The sequence below is a fragment of the Oncorhynchus masou genome, chromosome 26 (assembly GCF_036934945.1).
Source record: "Oncorhynchus masou masou isolate Uvic2021 chromosome 26, UVic_Omas_1.1, whole genome shotgun sequence".
NCBI classification, from domain to species: Eukaryota; Metazoa; Chordata; class Actinopteri; order Salmoniformes; family Salmonidae; genus Oncorhynchus; species Oncorhynchus masou.
This window is the reverse complement of record NC_088237.1, coordinates 18,479,876-18,492,957: the sequence shown is the minus strand read 5'-3', so window position 1 is coordinate 18,492,957 and position 13,082 is coordinate 18,479,876. Positions and strand designations below refer to the sequence as shown.

The 13,082-nt window shown below is 42.5% G+C and overlaps 1 protein-coding gene across 2 annotated transcripts in view; it reads left to right on the top strand.

Moving 5' to 3' along the window:
* The first annotated feature begins 453 nt into the window (after window positions 1-453).
* LOC135514552 (chemokine-like protein TAFA-2) overlaps window positions 454-13,082 on the top strand; it is a 60,000-nt gene continuing 47,371 nt past the window's right edge. For both annotated transcript variants that reach the window (XM_064937977.1, XM_064937976.1), the window contains exon 1: window positions 454-901. The gene's annotated coding sequence lies outside the window, so the exon portion shown is untranslated. The remainder of the gene's footprint in view (window positions 902-13,082) is intronic.

Genomic DNA, 13,082 nt, shown 5'->3' with positions numbered 1-13,082 from the left:
GTGATCACCACCTGTTCTCACATAAGACAATTTAAAGGTATACAATATATCTACTTATGCAAAACTGGGTCCCCTAAGGCTCACATCTGCCAAAGTTAAATTCAATATTACACATTACTAGACCAATGCAAATACTACCCCTGAGCTATAATGTCATGTCTCTTACAACTTTCAAAAATCATATTTAACGATATGATGCAATTCAATGTCATGAATCGAAAATCCCATTGATCGTATTTGCGAAAAACTGAGCAAAGACATTTTTGTGTAGTCTTGATATGATTAACCAATGTAGGCTTATTAGTGTGTTTACGCCAGTGGCGATGGATTGTGTTAGTGGCCTTGTGCCACTATGATGGGTTATTCCCGAGTCTGTGATGAGCGCAGCGGTCGGTAGGTGTTTGTATGATGATAAGTTAGTGCGCACAGTCAGTCTCTGATGGAACTCCGTGGAATACAGACTGGTGCCGCAACTGAGGCAGAAGTAGGGACCATTTAACTTCAATTTTGAGTTTATTACTATTTATTTTATTAGGTTAGGTGTGATCACACTCCGTTAAGACTGGGAAAAATTATTACAGTGTATTCACATATTGGACAATAAATACCCTGACTATCAGAAAGCATAATAGGACGAGAAAGCTCCTGAATAATTATCTGTGGTCTATCAATCTACAGTCAAGTATTTGTTCCAAGAAAACGAGCAGTGTTTCATTTGTGTGCGCGTGGATTTAATTTTCGGATATCTATCACTGTCGAGCAATATTGGACCCGTCCTACACAAATTTAGGCTGTGCTGATGTCGCCCGCGGACAGACGCACCGCTGGATTGTAGCAGTGCCGATGGATTAAAGGGCAACCTTAAAACCTTTTGGAGGGCGCGAAGGGAGCGGGGCAGCAGGTATGAAAGCATGATTTTAGCATACTTGGTCAATTTTGTGCGCCCTATAATGATCGCTACTGACACTTAAAAAGTGTGCGCAGTCAAGCACCATTTTTTTATTGCGTGCTACAAGAGAATTGGTCTACAAGGAGCTCACCTACATATTTCGTCTAGTCTTGATTTACATTTGAGTTGTCAGCTAACGTGAAATAATCAACGTAACAATGTCATTGGATTTAGGTTCAAAGTTGGATGAAAAAAAGAGGACCTTTCCTTAGTTAATTACTTTTTGCAAATCCAATCAGTTTTCCACGTTTATTCAACGTCATCACATAAGTTATTGTTGAAATTATGTGGAAACAACGTTGAGTCAACCACTTTTTGCCCAGTGGGCGTTCTCAAGAAGTGCTTAACTTGAATCTCATCAAAATCAAGTCAAGTCTGAAATAATTAGCGCGATAATGACTGGGTTCGTTTTAATCTTGATGTTGATCATACTAGCTACCAGCACGAGTTTAATTACCAGTCAATCGCCCTCATCTCGAGAAAGTGCACCTCGAGTGATGTGTGGACCTGCATTTATTAGGCAATGCCAACTGCATCCGCTCATTATTTATTTTCTCTCGATCAAAAGTTTAACCACTAAAATTTCTGGCATCATTGTAACTATTTAGATTGTCTTTATAATTATAAATCACACATCTTTTAATCCTCCTGTCCCCTAAATATGGTTTAACTGTCAAGTTAGTTGTCTATTTGGTTTTGGGGCAGTTAATAAGGGAACCATATATGGTGATTCTCCATCCACTCATTTTATGCACAGACATCCATTGGTCTGCCGACAGTGCAACCATTGTTTATTCAGTGGGCTGCCATACACGACAGAGCTGCCTCTTCAACATTGGTCCACTGTCAAGGTCCAATACTAAATAGGCTTGTAAATTAACAGGCTAAATGCATCAGAAGGGCAAGTGTGTCCTCTGGATAGTCATGCAACCTAATGACTAGCTGTTCAACCCAAGACAGTATACCAGAACAAAAGCATAGGGGATTTATGTAGGCCAACTGAAATCTATGATAACATTTAAAAACACAGGTATGCAAAACTACAAACATGCTCTCTCACTGTGGAGAAGCCAAATGTGTTTTTGTCTGATCAAAACTGGGGTTTTCAATCAAATAGGTTGTCTCTCTCTTTCTATTTCTATGTGTGCCTGCACCTTACACCCTCTATACCAATTCAGAGGCACACGAGGTGTTATTGCATCACCACCAGCAGAGTAAAGATTTGAGAGGCTTGATTTGAAATAGACTGCAAAATGTGGTCTCATCCTACTGGCAGTCAGAGCAAGTTAATTACAGCCTTGATACTTACCATGATACACTATAAATGATACAAAGTAAATGTGGAGTCTGAAGAGCATTGTGGTGTTCAGGTATGACGTTATCATAAATCTCAGTCAGTAGATTATTGAAGCTGTTTGTCAGGCTGCTACTTCTTAAAATATCTCATATTTGTATCTCTCCTGCTCATCTTGTGTCACACTGACATTGTTAATCAGATGACATGAGCATTTGTCCATTTGTCACCAGTGACAATTATATTATACCTCATGGAGAGGGGATATGGATTTTGAAGACGGGAAGAATTTGCACTCACAGGAGAGCGAACACTCACACAGGTTATGAGCACACACACACAGGTGCATGCATAGTATTTAGTCAACATCAATAACATCTACTGACAACTGCACCAACTCCCTCAGACAGACAATTGATGGGTACATCCCTGGCTCTTATCAGACTGGCTACACTGTGAGGGGACATGTCACAGAGGAATGCCCTCTCCAGCTGGGTGACCTGGTGCCAACTGTCTGCAGCTGTCTGGCCAGAGCCGGATGATGATTCTCCAATGTCACATCCCTGGTGTGTACTGTGCCCTTTCCCATTCAGGGCATTACCATTGATCCACCCATCCATCTATGAATCTGAGTGGTTACATTTCTCTCAGCTCATTCCTTTAAATTATCAAACAAAGTGGCAGGTGTTAGGCTGTTGAAATGACAAATTAGGCTTTTAAATGAGCAATATTTCTTATTGGTGGGTTATGAACCCTACATTGACCTGCTGCTATATTAACACATAAACCCTTGTGGTTCAAGTCCCCTCTGGAGCTTTTCTGTGATGTCTGGCTTGACCTTTCAGTAAGAGTCAATGAGGCATCCTTGTTCAGGGGTTCCCAAAGGGGAGTCTGAGGAGATACTGCAGGGGGTCCATGGCAAGACCTCAATATGTCTATATATATTTTTTAATACCCTTTTTTAATACCCACAATTTATGTTCTTAACCTTTTAGATGCCCAACATGGGCCTGGGAGGCTCACATGGATATTTGTATACACAGTACTCCATCATTTACACATTTGTTTCTACTCAATTCTTCTTATATTCCCCCAAAATGTTTTGAACATAATTCAGTGTAATTTAATCTTTAAAACGGCAGCTCTTTCACTCTACCCTATGGCAAAATGTGTATAATTGCAATAAATGAGCTTTAAATCGTCAAAAGGTTCTCTTTCTCAGTGTCCGAGACTTGATTAGTCCGGCAATGCACTGCAGAAGTCATAGTAAAACTGCTTGTATGCTATTTTAATCACCCTCTATATGAGAGTTGTGTTCTGATATTCTGAGAGGGTCCCCAATATGTTTGCTATCACAAATGGTATCACAAACTGACGTTCCTGAGTTGTAAACTAATTCTACGGTCACAGATTGATAAGGGTCACGGAGGTACATGACCTATAGTCCTAATGGTGATTCTATAAAATCAATACATTGTGGATTTAATCTAGTAGACCATTTCTCTTATCAGGCCTTGGTTACATGGGTAGAATATCCTTCAAAATAAATAGATGTAGCCTATGACCTCAAGTACTTTTGTAACAACTTTTAATATCAATGTGACATATCATTGGGGTCACTTGAAAGGCGTTTGAATGTGATACATTCTATATTACTCCGCAAAGAGAGAACCTATACTGTAGCTCTCGACTGTTCTGGGCTCCATTTTCTTTGTGATCAAAACAAAAGACTTCAGAGGCCAAGCTCTCGCTCCTTCCTCCAGAAACTATAGAAATGTGTGAAAAAAATTGGTAGTTGATTGTCACCCGCTGTGCCTGCGTTTGATGTAAGTCGGCAGCGAGGGCTTTTTCCCCCTCTCTCTCTGCCTGTCCCATTCTTTTTGATCAGCCTTTTCCAATTGGAGTTTAAACAAACTCACCAGCCGCAGAATAAATAAGAGAGCAGAAATGCCAAAATAACAGCAAGTCCGCCCCTCATCACCACCTATCTAACACCCCCCCCATACACCTCATAGATGTTATTTCCCTCTCTCCTACTCTCGCTCCCTTGCTCTCTATCCAATCAAATGGGCTTTGGCACTCTAGTGCCAGGGTTTTGCTAGGTCCTCCCAGGATCCATTTGCCAATGCCATGCGGACGCGTTCGTTAGCATCATGTCCGCCTTCATTAGTCTTTGTTTAGAGGCTGAAGGCTTTGTTCCTTTTCCAATTTAACACATTGTCCGTGGTGTTTTCGACAATGTTCGCATCTCTCTGCCTTCCCCTCCTTCTCCATCTCTTTTGTGCTCTCTCACTCTTTTATTCTCTCTCTCTCATTCTCTCTTTCCCCTCTTGTCTCTGGAGAGGTACATTGTATATTTCACCATCAAATAATACAGAGTGAAGCACAGCTGTTTGGCACTGTGTTGTGTATCACATGCTTCTATAAGTGGTGGTTTCAATTTAGTAGGAGGAAAGAGGTTTATAGTAGGATTAGCTATTGTGAAATATAGAGCATTTTACCATGCATTGAGTCACTTCCTGTTTATGTGTTCTACTGACTAAAGGGTACTACATTGACCTATCAAACTGGCCCTGTGAATCGTCTGTTGACTGTGGAATGTGATGGTTTTAAGTATGTGGCCGAGTAGGTACTTGCCGTTGCCGACAGCCACTACCTTTTTAGACCCACAGACAACATTACTTACACAATTATGAAAGAGTAGGTTATTGAACATTACTTACACAATTATGAAAGAGTAGGTTATTGAACGTGATGCTCTTCTAAGTTCCATGTTGTTGACCAAGCCCACTGGGCAAAAACTGGTTGAATCAATATTGTTTCCACGTACTTTTAACCAAAAATGAAATGACATTGCATCAACGTGGAAAACTGATTTGATTTGCAAAAAGTCATGTTTTTTTTCATTTTTTTTCACCAAACGTTTAACCTAAATCTAATGTCAGGGTGACATGTTTGGTTGATTTCAGGTTGAATTCACGTTAGTTGACAACTCAACCAATTGTAAATCAAAACTAGACGTTGAATTGACGTCTGTGCCCAGTGTGATGCTTTGTTACGGTTTCCATGCTCATTACATGCGTACTCCATGTGTGCACACCAATCGAACATAACTATGGCCTCTTTCTTTCTCTATACTTGTGATTGTCTCCGAAGATGGCTGGCCACCATTGCTATCCCAGGATCCTCTTCTGGTGTGGTGGCTCTCACATTCCCTGTCCAAAATTGCCCCTTCCTCTGCTACCCCCTCTTCCACCCCTCCTTCTTCATGGGCCGTCCTCCAGCCGTCTGTGATCCTGTTTCACACCGCTGGTCTGCGTCCGCCTTTTCCCCACCACGGCCGTTTTATCTCTCCTGCAGGGTCTTAGCAGGGCTCTGCGTGTGGCCCAGTGGCTTAAAAACATGCGGCCGTCACGCAGCTTGCCAGCAAGGCCCAGAGAAGTCTCCACAAATACCAATACTCTTTGGACAGTAGGAAGACAACTTTTCATTGCTTTTTGTTGGTTTGTGGGGCAAATCTGTAGCTACATCAAACTGTTGTTTACCAGTAGGTCTCTGGCTCTTCAAAATTGACAGTGTGTTAACCCTTTGAGCTAAAGCCAAGGTTGTAGCTCCAAGAGGCAATTGCTGTCTTTAGGTCAAAGACAAGGTGACATCACAACCTGGCTGGCAATGCCTGACTAGAGATTTAGACTAGAGCCCTTTACAAATGTCTGGCATCACACATACCTTCAACATAACTAGGCAGTGCAAATAGTTTAGCAGATAGCTTAATTCCTGTTCAAGTAAAAAACATTTGTATTTGTAACGTGCTTTGTAGACTAACAGGGAAATGCTTACTTACGGGTCCTGTTCCAACAATGCAGAGTTAAAAATAAGATATAAAAGGAATAATGCATAGTGAATAAGGAGTAGAAATAACAAGTAAACATATCATGGCTATATACAGGGAGTAGAACAATAACATGGCTATATACAGGGATGAGAACAATAACATGACTATATACATGGATTATAACAATAACATGGCTATATACATGGATTATAACAATAACATGGCTATATGCATGGAGTAGAACAATAACATGGCTATATACAGGGAGTAGAACAATAACATGGCTATATACATGGATTAGAACAATAACATGGCTATATACAGGGATTAGAACAATAACATGGCTATATACAGGGAGTAGAACAATAACATGGGTATATACAGGGAGTGTAGCAATAACATGGCTATATACAGGGAGTAGAACAATAACATGGCTATATACAGGGAGTAGAACAATAACATGGGTATATACAGGGAGTGTAGCAATAACATGGCTATATACAGGGAGTAGAACAATAACATGGCTATATACAGGGAGTGTAGCAATAACATGGCTATATACATGGAATAGAACAATAACATGGCTATATACATGGATTAGAACAATAACATGGCTATATACATGGATTAGAACAATAACATGGCTATATACATGGATTAGAACAATAACATGGCAATATACATGGATTAGAACAATAATATGGCTATATACAGGGATTAGAACAATAACATGGCTATATACAGGGAGTAGAACAATTAAATGGCTATATACAGGGATTAGAACAATAACGGCTATATTTTATTTAATTTATTTCACCTTTATTTAACCAGGTAGGCAAGTTGAGAACAAGTTCTCATTTACAATTGCGACCTGGCCAAGATAAAGCAAAGCAGTTCGACACATACAACGACACAGAGTTACACATGGAGTAAAACAAACATACAGTCAATAATACAGTATAAACAAGTCTATATACGATGTGAGCAAATGAGGTGAGATAAGTGAGGTAAAGGCAAAAAAAGGCCATGGTGGCAAAGTAAATACAATATAGAAAGTAAAACACTGGAATGGTAGATTTGCAATGGAAGAATGTGCAAAGTAGAAATAAAAATAATGGGGTGCAAAGGAACAAAATTAATTAATTAATTAAATACAGTAGGGAAAGAGGTAGTTGTTTGGGCTAAAATATAGGTGGGCTATGTACAGGTGCAGTAATCTGTGAGCTCCTCTGACAGTTGGTGCTTAAAGCTAGTGAGGGAGATAAGTGTTTCCAGTTTCAGTGCTTTTTGTAGTTCGTTCCAGTCATTGGCAGCAGAGAACTGGAAGGAGAGGTGGCCAAATAAAGAATTGGTTTTCTGGGTGACTAGAGAGATATACCTGCTGGAGCGTGTGCTACAGGTGGGAGATGCTATGGTGACCAGCGAGCTGAGACCTAGCAGGGTCTTGTAAATGACATGGAGCCAGTGGGTTTGGCGACGAGTATGAAGCGAGGGCCAGCCAACGAGAGCGTACAGGTCACAATGGTGGGTAGTATATGGGGCTTTGGTGACAAAACGGATTGCACTGTGATAGACTGCATCCAATTTGTTGAGTAGGGTATTGGAGGCTATTTTGAAAATGACATCGCCAAAGTCGAGGATTGGTAGGATGGTCAGTTTTACAAGGGTATGTTTGGCAGCATGAGTGAAGGATGCTTTGTTGCGAAATAGGAAGCCAATTCTAGATTTAACTTTAGATTGGAGATATTTGATATGGGTCTGGAAGGAGAGTTTACAGTCTAACCAGACACCTAAGTATTTGTAGTTGTCCACGTATTCTAAGTCAGAGCCGTCCAGAGTAGTGATGTTGGACAGGCGGGCAGGTGCGGGTAGCGATCGGTTGAAGAGCATGCATTTAGTTTTACTTGTATTTAAGAGCAATTGGAGGCCACGGAAGGAGAGTTGTATGGCATTGAAGCTTGCCTGGAGGGTTGTTAACACAGTGTCCAAAGAAGGGCCAGAAGTATACTGAATGGTGTCGTCTGCGTAGAGGTGGATCAGAGACTCACCAGCAGCAAGAGCGACCTCATTGATGTATACAGAGAAGAGAGTCGGTCCAAGAATTGAACCCTGTGGCACCCCCATAGAGACTGCCAGAGGTCCGGACAGCAGACCCTCCGATTTGACACACTGAACTCTATCAGAGAAGTAGTTGGTGAACCAGGCGAGGCAATCATTTGAGAAACCAAGGCTGTCGAGTCTGCCGATGAGGATGTGGTGATTGACAGAGTCGAAAGCCTTGGCCAGATCAATGAACACGGCTGCACAGTAATGTTTCTTATCGATGGCGGTTAAGATATCGTTTAAGACCTTGAGCGTGGCTGAGGTGCACCCATGACCAGCTCTGAAACCAGATTGCATAGCAGAGAAGGTATGGTGAGATTCGAAATGGTCGGTAATCTGTTTGTTGACTTGGCTTTTGAAGACCTTAGAAAGGCATGGTAGGATAGATATAGGTCTGTAGCAGTTTGGTCAAGAGTGTCCCCCCCTTTGAAGAGGGGGATGACCGCAGCTGCTTTCCAATCTTTGGGGATCTCAGACGACACGAAAGAGAGGTTGAACAGGCTAGTAATAGGGGTGGCAACAATTTCGGCTGATAATTTTAGAACGAAAGGGTCCAGATTGTCTAGCCCTGCTGATTTGTAGGGGTCTAGATTTTGCAGCTCTTTCAGAACATCAGCTGAACGGATTTGGGAGAAGGAGAAATGGGGAAGGCTTGGGCGAGTTGCTGTGGGGGGTGCAGTGCTGTTGACCGGGGTAGGAGTAGCCAGGTGGAAAGCATGGCCAGCCGTAGAAAAATGCTTATTGACATTCTCAATTATGGTGGATTTATCAGTGGTGACAGTGTTTCCTATCTTCAGTGCAGTGGGCAGCTGGGAGGAGGTGTTCTTATTCTCCATGGACTTTACAGTGTCCCAGAACTTTTTTGAGTTAGTGTTGCAGGAAGCAAATTTCTGCTTGAAAAAGCTAGCCTTGGCTTTTCTAACTGCCTGTGTATAATGGTTTCTAGCTTCCCGCTGCATATCACGGGGGCTGTTCGATGCTAATGCAGAACGCCATAGGATGTTTTTGTGTTGGTTAAGGGCAGTCAGGTCTGTGGAGAACCAAGGGCTATATCTATTCCTGGTTCTAAATTTCTTGAATGGGTCATGTTTATTTAAGATGGTTAGGAAGGCATTTAAAAAAAATATCCAGGCATCCTCTACTGACGGGATGAGATCAATATCCTTCCAGGATACCCCGGCCAGGTCGATTAGAAAGGCCTGCTCGCTGAAGTGTTTCAGGGAGCGTTTTACAGTGATGAGTGGAGGTCGTTTGACCGCTGAACCATTACGGATGCAGGCAATGAGGCAGTGACCGCTGAGATCTTGGTTGAAGACAGCAGAGGTGTATTTAGAGGGCAAGTTGGTTAGGATGATATCTATGAGGGTGCCCGTGTTTAAGGTTTTGGGGAGGTACCTGGTAGGTTCATTGATAATTTGTGTGAGATTGAGGGCATCAAGTTTAGATTGTAGGATGGCTGGGGTGTTAAGCATGTTCCAGTTTAGGTCGCCTAGCAGCACGAGCTGTGAAGATAGATGGGGGGCAATCAGTTCACATATGGTGTTCAGAGCACAGCTGGGGGCAGAGGTGGTCTAGAGCAGACTGAAACGGTGAGAGACTTGTTTTTAGTGAGGTGGATTTTTAAAAGTAGAAGTTCAAATTGTTTGGATTACAGACCTGGATAGTAGGACAGAACTCTGCAGGCTATCTTTGCAGTAGATTTGCAACACCGCCTCCTTTGGCAGTTCTATCTTGTCTGAAAAGGTTGTAGTTTGGAATTAAAATTTCAGAATTTTTGGTAGTCTTCCTAAGCCAGGATTCAGACACAGCTAGAACATCCGGGTTGGCAGAGTGTGCTAAAGCAGTGAATAGAACAAACTTAGGGAGGATGCTTCTAATGTTAACATGCATGAAACCAAGGCTATTACGGTTACAGAAGTTGTCAAAAGAGAGCGCCTGGGGAATAGGAGTGGAGCTAGGCACTGTAGGGCCTGGATTCACCTCTACATCGCCAGAGGAACAGAGGAGGAGTAGAATAAGGGTGCGGCTAAAAGCAATAAGAATTGGTCGTCTAGAACGTCTGGAACAGAGAGTAAAAGGAGGTTTCTGGGTGCGATAAAATAGCATCAAGGTATAATGTACAGACAAAGGTATGGTAGGATGTGAATACAGTGGAGGTAAACCTATGTATTGAGTGATGAAGAGAGAGATATTGTCTCTAGAAACATCATTGAAACCAGGAGATGTCATTGCATGTGTGGGTGGTGGAACTAATAGGTTGGATAAGGTATGGTGAGCAGGACTAGAGGCTCTACAGTGAAATAAGCCAATAAACACTAACCAGAACAGCAATGGACAAGGCATATTGACATTAAGGAGAGGCATGCTTAGTCAAGTGATCAAAAGGGTCCGGAGAGTGGAGAGGTTGGTTGGGGGTCACGGCGATTTAGACAGCTAGCCAGGCCATCAGTAGCAAGCTAGCATAGGATGGACGTCTGTTATTAGCCACCTCTTGCGTTCCGTCAGTAGATTAGTGGGGTTCCGTGTGGTAGAGGAGATTAATCCAAATCACACAACAACAACAAAAATAAAAACAATAGATATAGCGAGAGGCCCAAGAAAAATAAATAACAATAACAATAAAAATAAATAAATAAATTGTCCGATTGTCTATTCAGATAGCAGCCGATAAGACAGCTAATGGCTAGCAGGCCGCAGATGGGCGCCCAGGCAACGTCGCGACGGAGGAGCCAGCCGGATAACTCCTTCGGGTAGATAACGTCGGCAGTCCAGCCGTGAAGGCCCGGTGGGGCTCCGCGTAGGCAGCAAAACGGGTCCGGATAGGTGACCGCAGCCCAGGAGTGATTGATGGAACTCCTCAGCTGGCTAGCTCCGGAACAACTGATGTTTGCTCCGGAATCGACAAAAGCTTTAACTAGCTTCTGATTAGCTTCTGGATTAGCTATGGCTAGCTTCTGGCTAGTTTCTGGCTAGCTTCTGGCTAGTTTCTGGCTAGCTTCTTGGAGTTTCTGGCAAGCTTCTTGGAGTTTCTGGCTAGCTTCTTGGAGGATTACAGATTTGAGGTAAATAATACTTTTTTATAAATATAAATTGGTGAGGCGGGTTGCAGGAGAGTGTTTTGAAGATGAGTTTATGGAAAATGTTTAAAAAAATGTATGAAAAAAGTTGTAAATATATATAAATATATATATATATATATATATATATATATATATATATATATATATATATATATATATATATATATATATATATATATATATATATATACACGGGACACGACAAGATGAGGACAAAAGACGTCTGAACTGCTATGCCACCTTGGGATATACAGGGAGTAGAACAATAACATGGTTATATACAGGGAGTAGAACAATAACATGGCTATATAAAGGGAGTAGAACAATAACATGGTTATATACAGGGAGTAGAACAATAACATGGCTATATACAGGGAGTAGAACAATAACATGGCTATATACAGGGAGTAGAACAATAACATGGCTATATACAGTGAGTAGAACAATAACATGGCTATATACAGGGAGTAGAACAATAACATGGCTATATACAAGGAGTAGAACCATAACATGGCTATATACAGGGATTAGAACAATAACATGGCTATATACAGGGAGTAGAACAATAACATGGCTATATAAAGGGAATAGACGTACTAAGTCGATGTAATTGAGGTAGCTATGTACTGTACATACAATATAGGTATGAGTAAAGTGACTAGGCAACAGAATAGATAATAGACAGTAGCAGCAGCGAGTGTGTGTGTGTTTTGGGGTGTCAGTGTAAGTACTGTATGTATGAATGTGTGGGTAGTGTCCAGTGTGTGTCCATAGAGTTAGTGCAAGAGAGTTGGTGCAAAAAATGGTCAATGCGTTTAGTCCGGATAGCCATCTGATTAGCTATTTAGCTGCCTTGTTTAGAAGTCTTAGGGGGTAGCAGCCGTTCAGGGTCCTGTTGGTTCCAGACTTGGTGCAATGGTACCACTTGCCATGCGGCAGCAGGGAGAACAGTCTGTGGCTTGGGTGGTTGAAGTCTTTGGATAAAAATGTGGGCCGTCCTCTGACACTGCCTGGTATAGGAGGTCCTGGATGGCAGGGAGCTCCGCCCCAGCGATGTACTGGGCCGTACACACTACCCTCTGTAGTGCCTTGTGGTCGGATGCCAAGGTGTTTCCATACCAAGTGGTGATGCAGCCAGTCAAGATCTCTAGATGGTGAAGCTGTAAAACTCCTTAAGGATCTGAGGGCCCACGCAAAATCTTAACAGCCTCTTGAGGGGGAATAGGTATGGTCGTGCCCTCTTAACAAGGGGGAAGAGGCGCTGTAGTGCACTCTTTAAGGCTGTGTTTGTGTGTTTGGACCATGATAGATCCTTAGTGATGTGGACACAGAGGAACTTGAAGCTCTTGACCCGCTCCACTACAGCCCTGTTCGATGTGAATGAGGGCATTCTCGGCCTTCCATTTCCTGTAGTCCACAATCAACTCCTTTGTCTTGCTGACGTTGATGGAGACAGCAATAGGCTGTCTGATCGTCGTCTGTGATCAGGCCTACCACCGTCGTGTCGTTGACAAACTTAATAATGGTGTTGGAGTCGTGTATGGCCACGCAGTCGTAGTTGAACAGGGAGTACAGGAGGGAACTAAGCACGCAACCCTGAGGGGCCCCCATGTAGATGGTCAGTTTGGCGGATGTATTGTTGCCGACCCTCACCACCTGGGGCCAAGCCCATCAGGAACCAATTGCAGAGGGAGGTGTTCAGTCCCAGGGTCCTTAGCTTAGTGATAACCTTCGAGGGTATATGGTTTTGAACGCCGAGCTGTAGTTTGATGAACACCAGTCTCACGTAGGTGTTGAGACACTGGACCTGTACTGAACGCC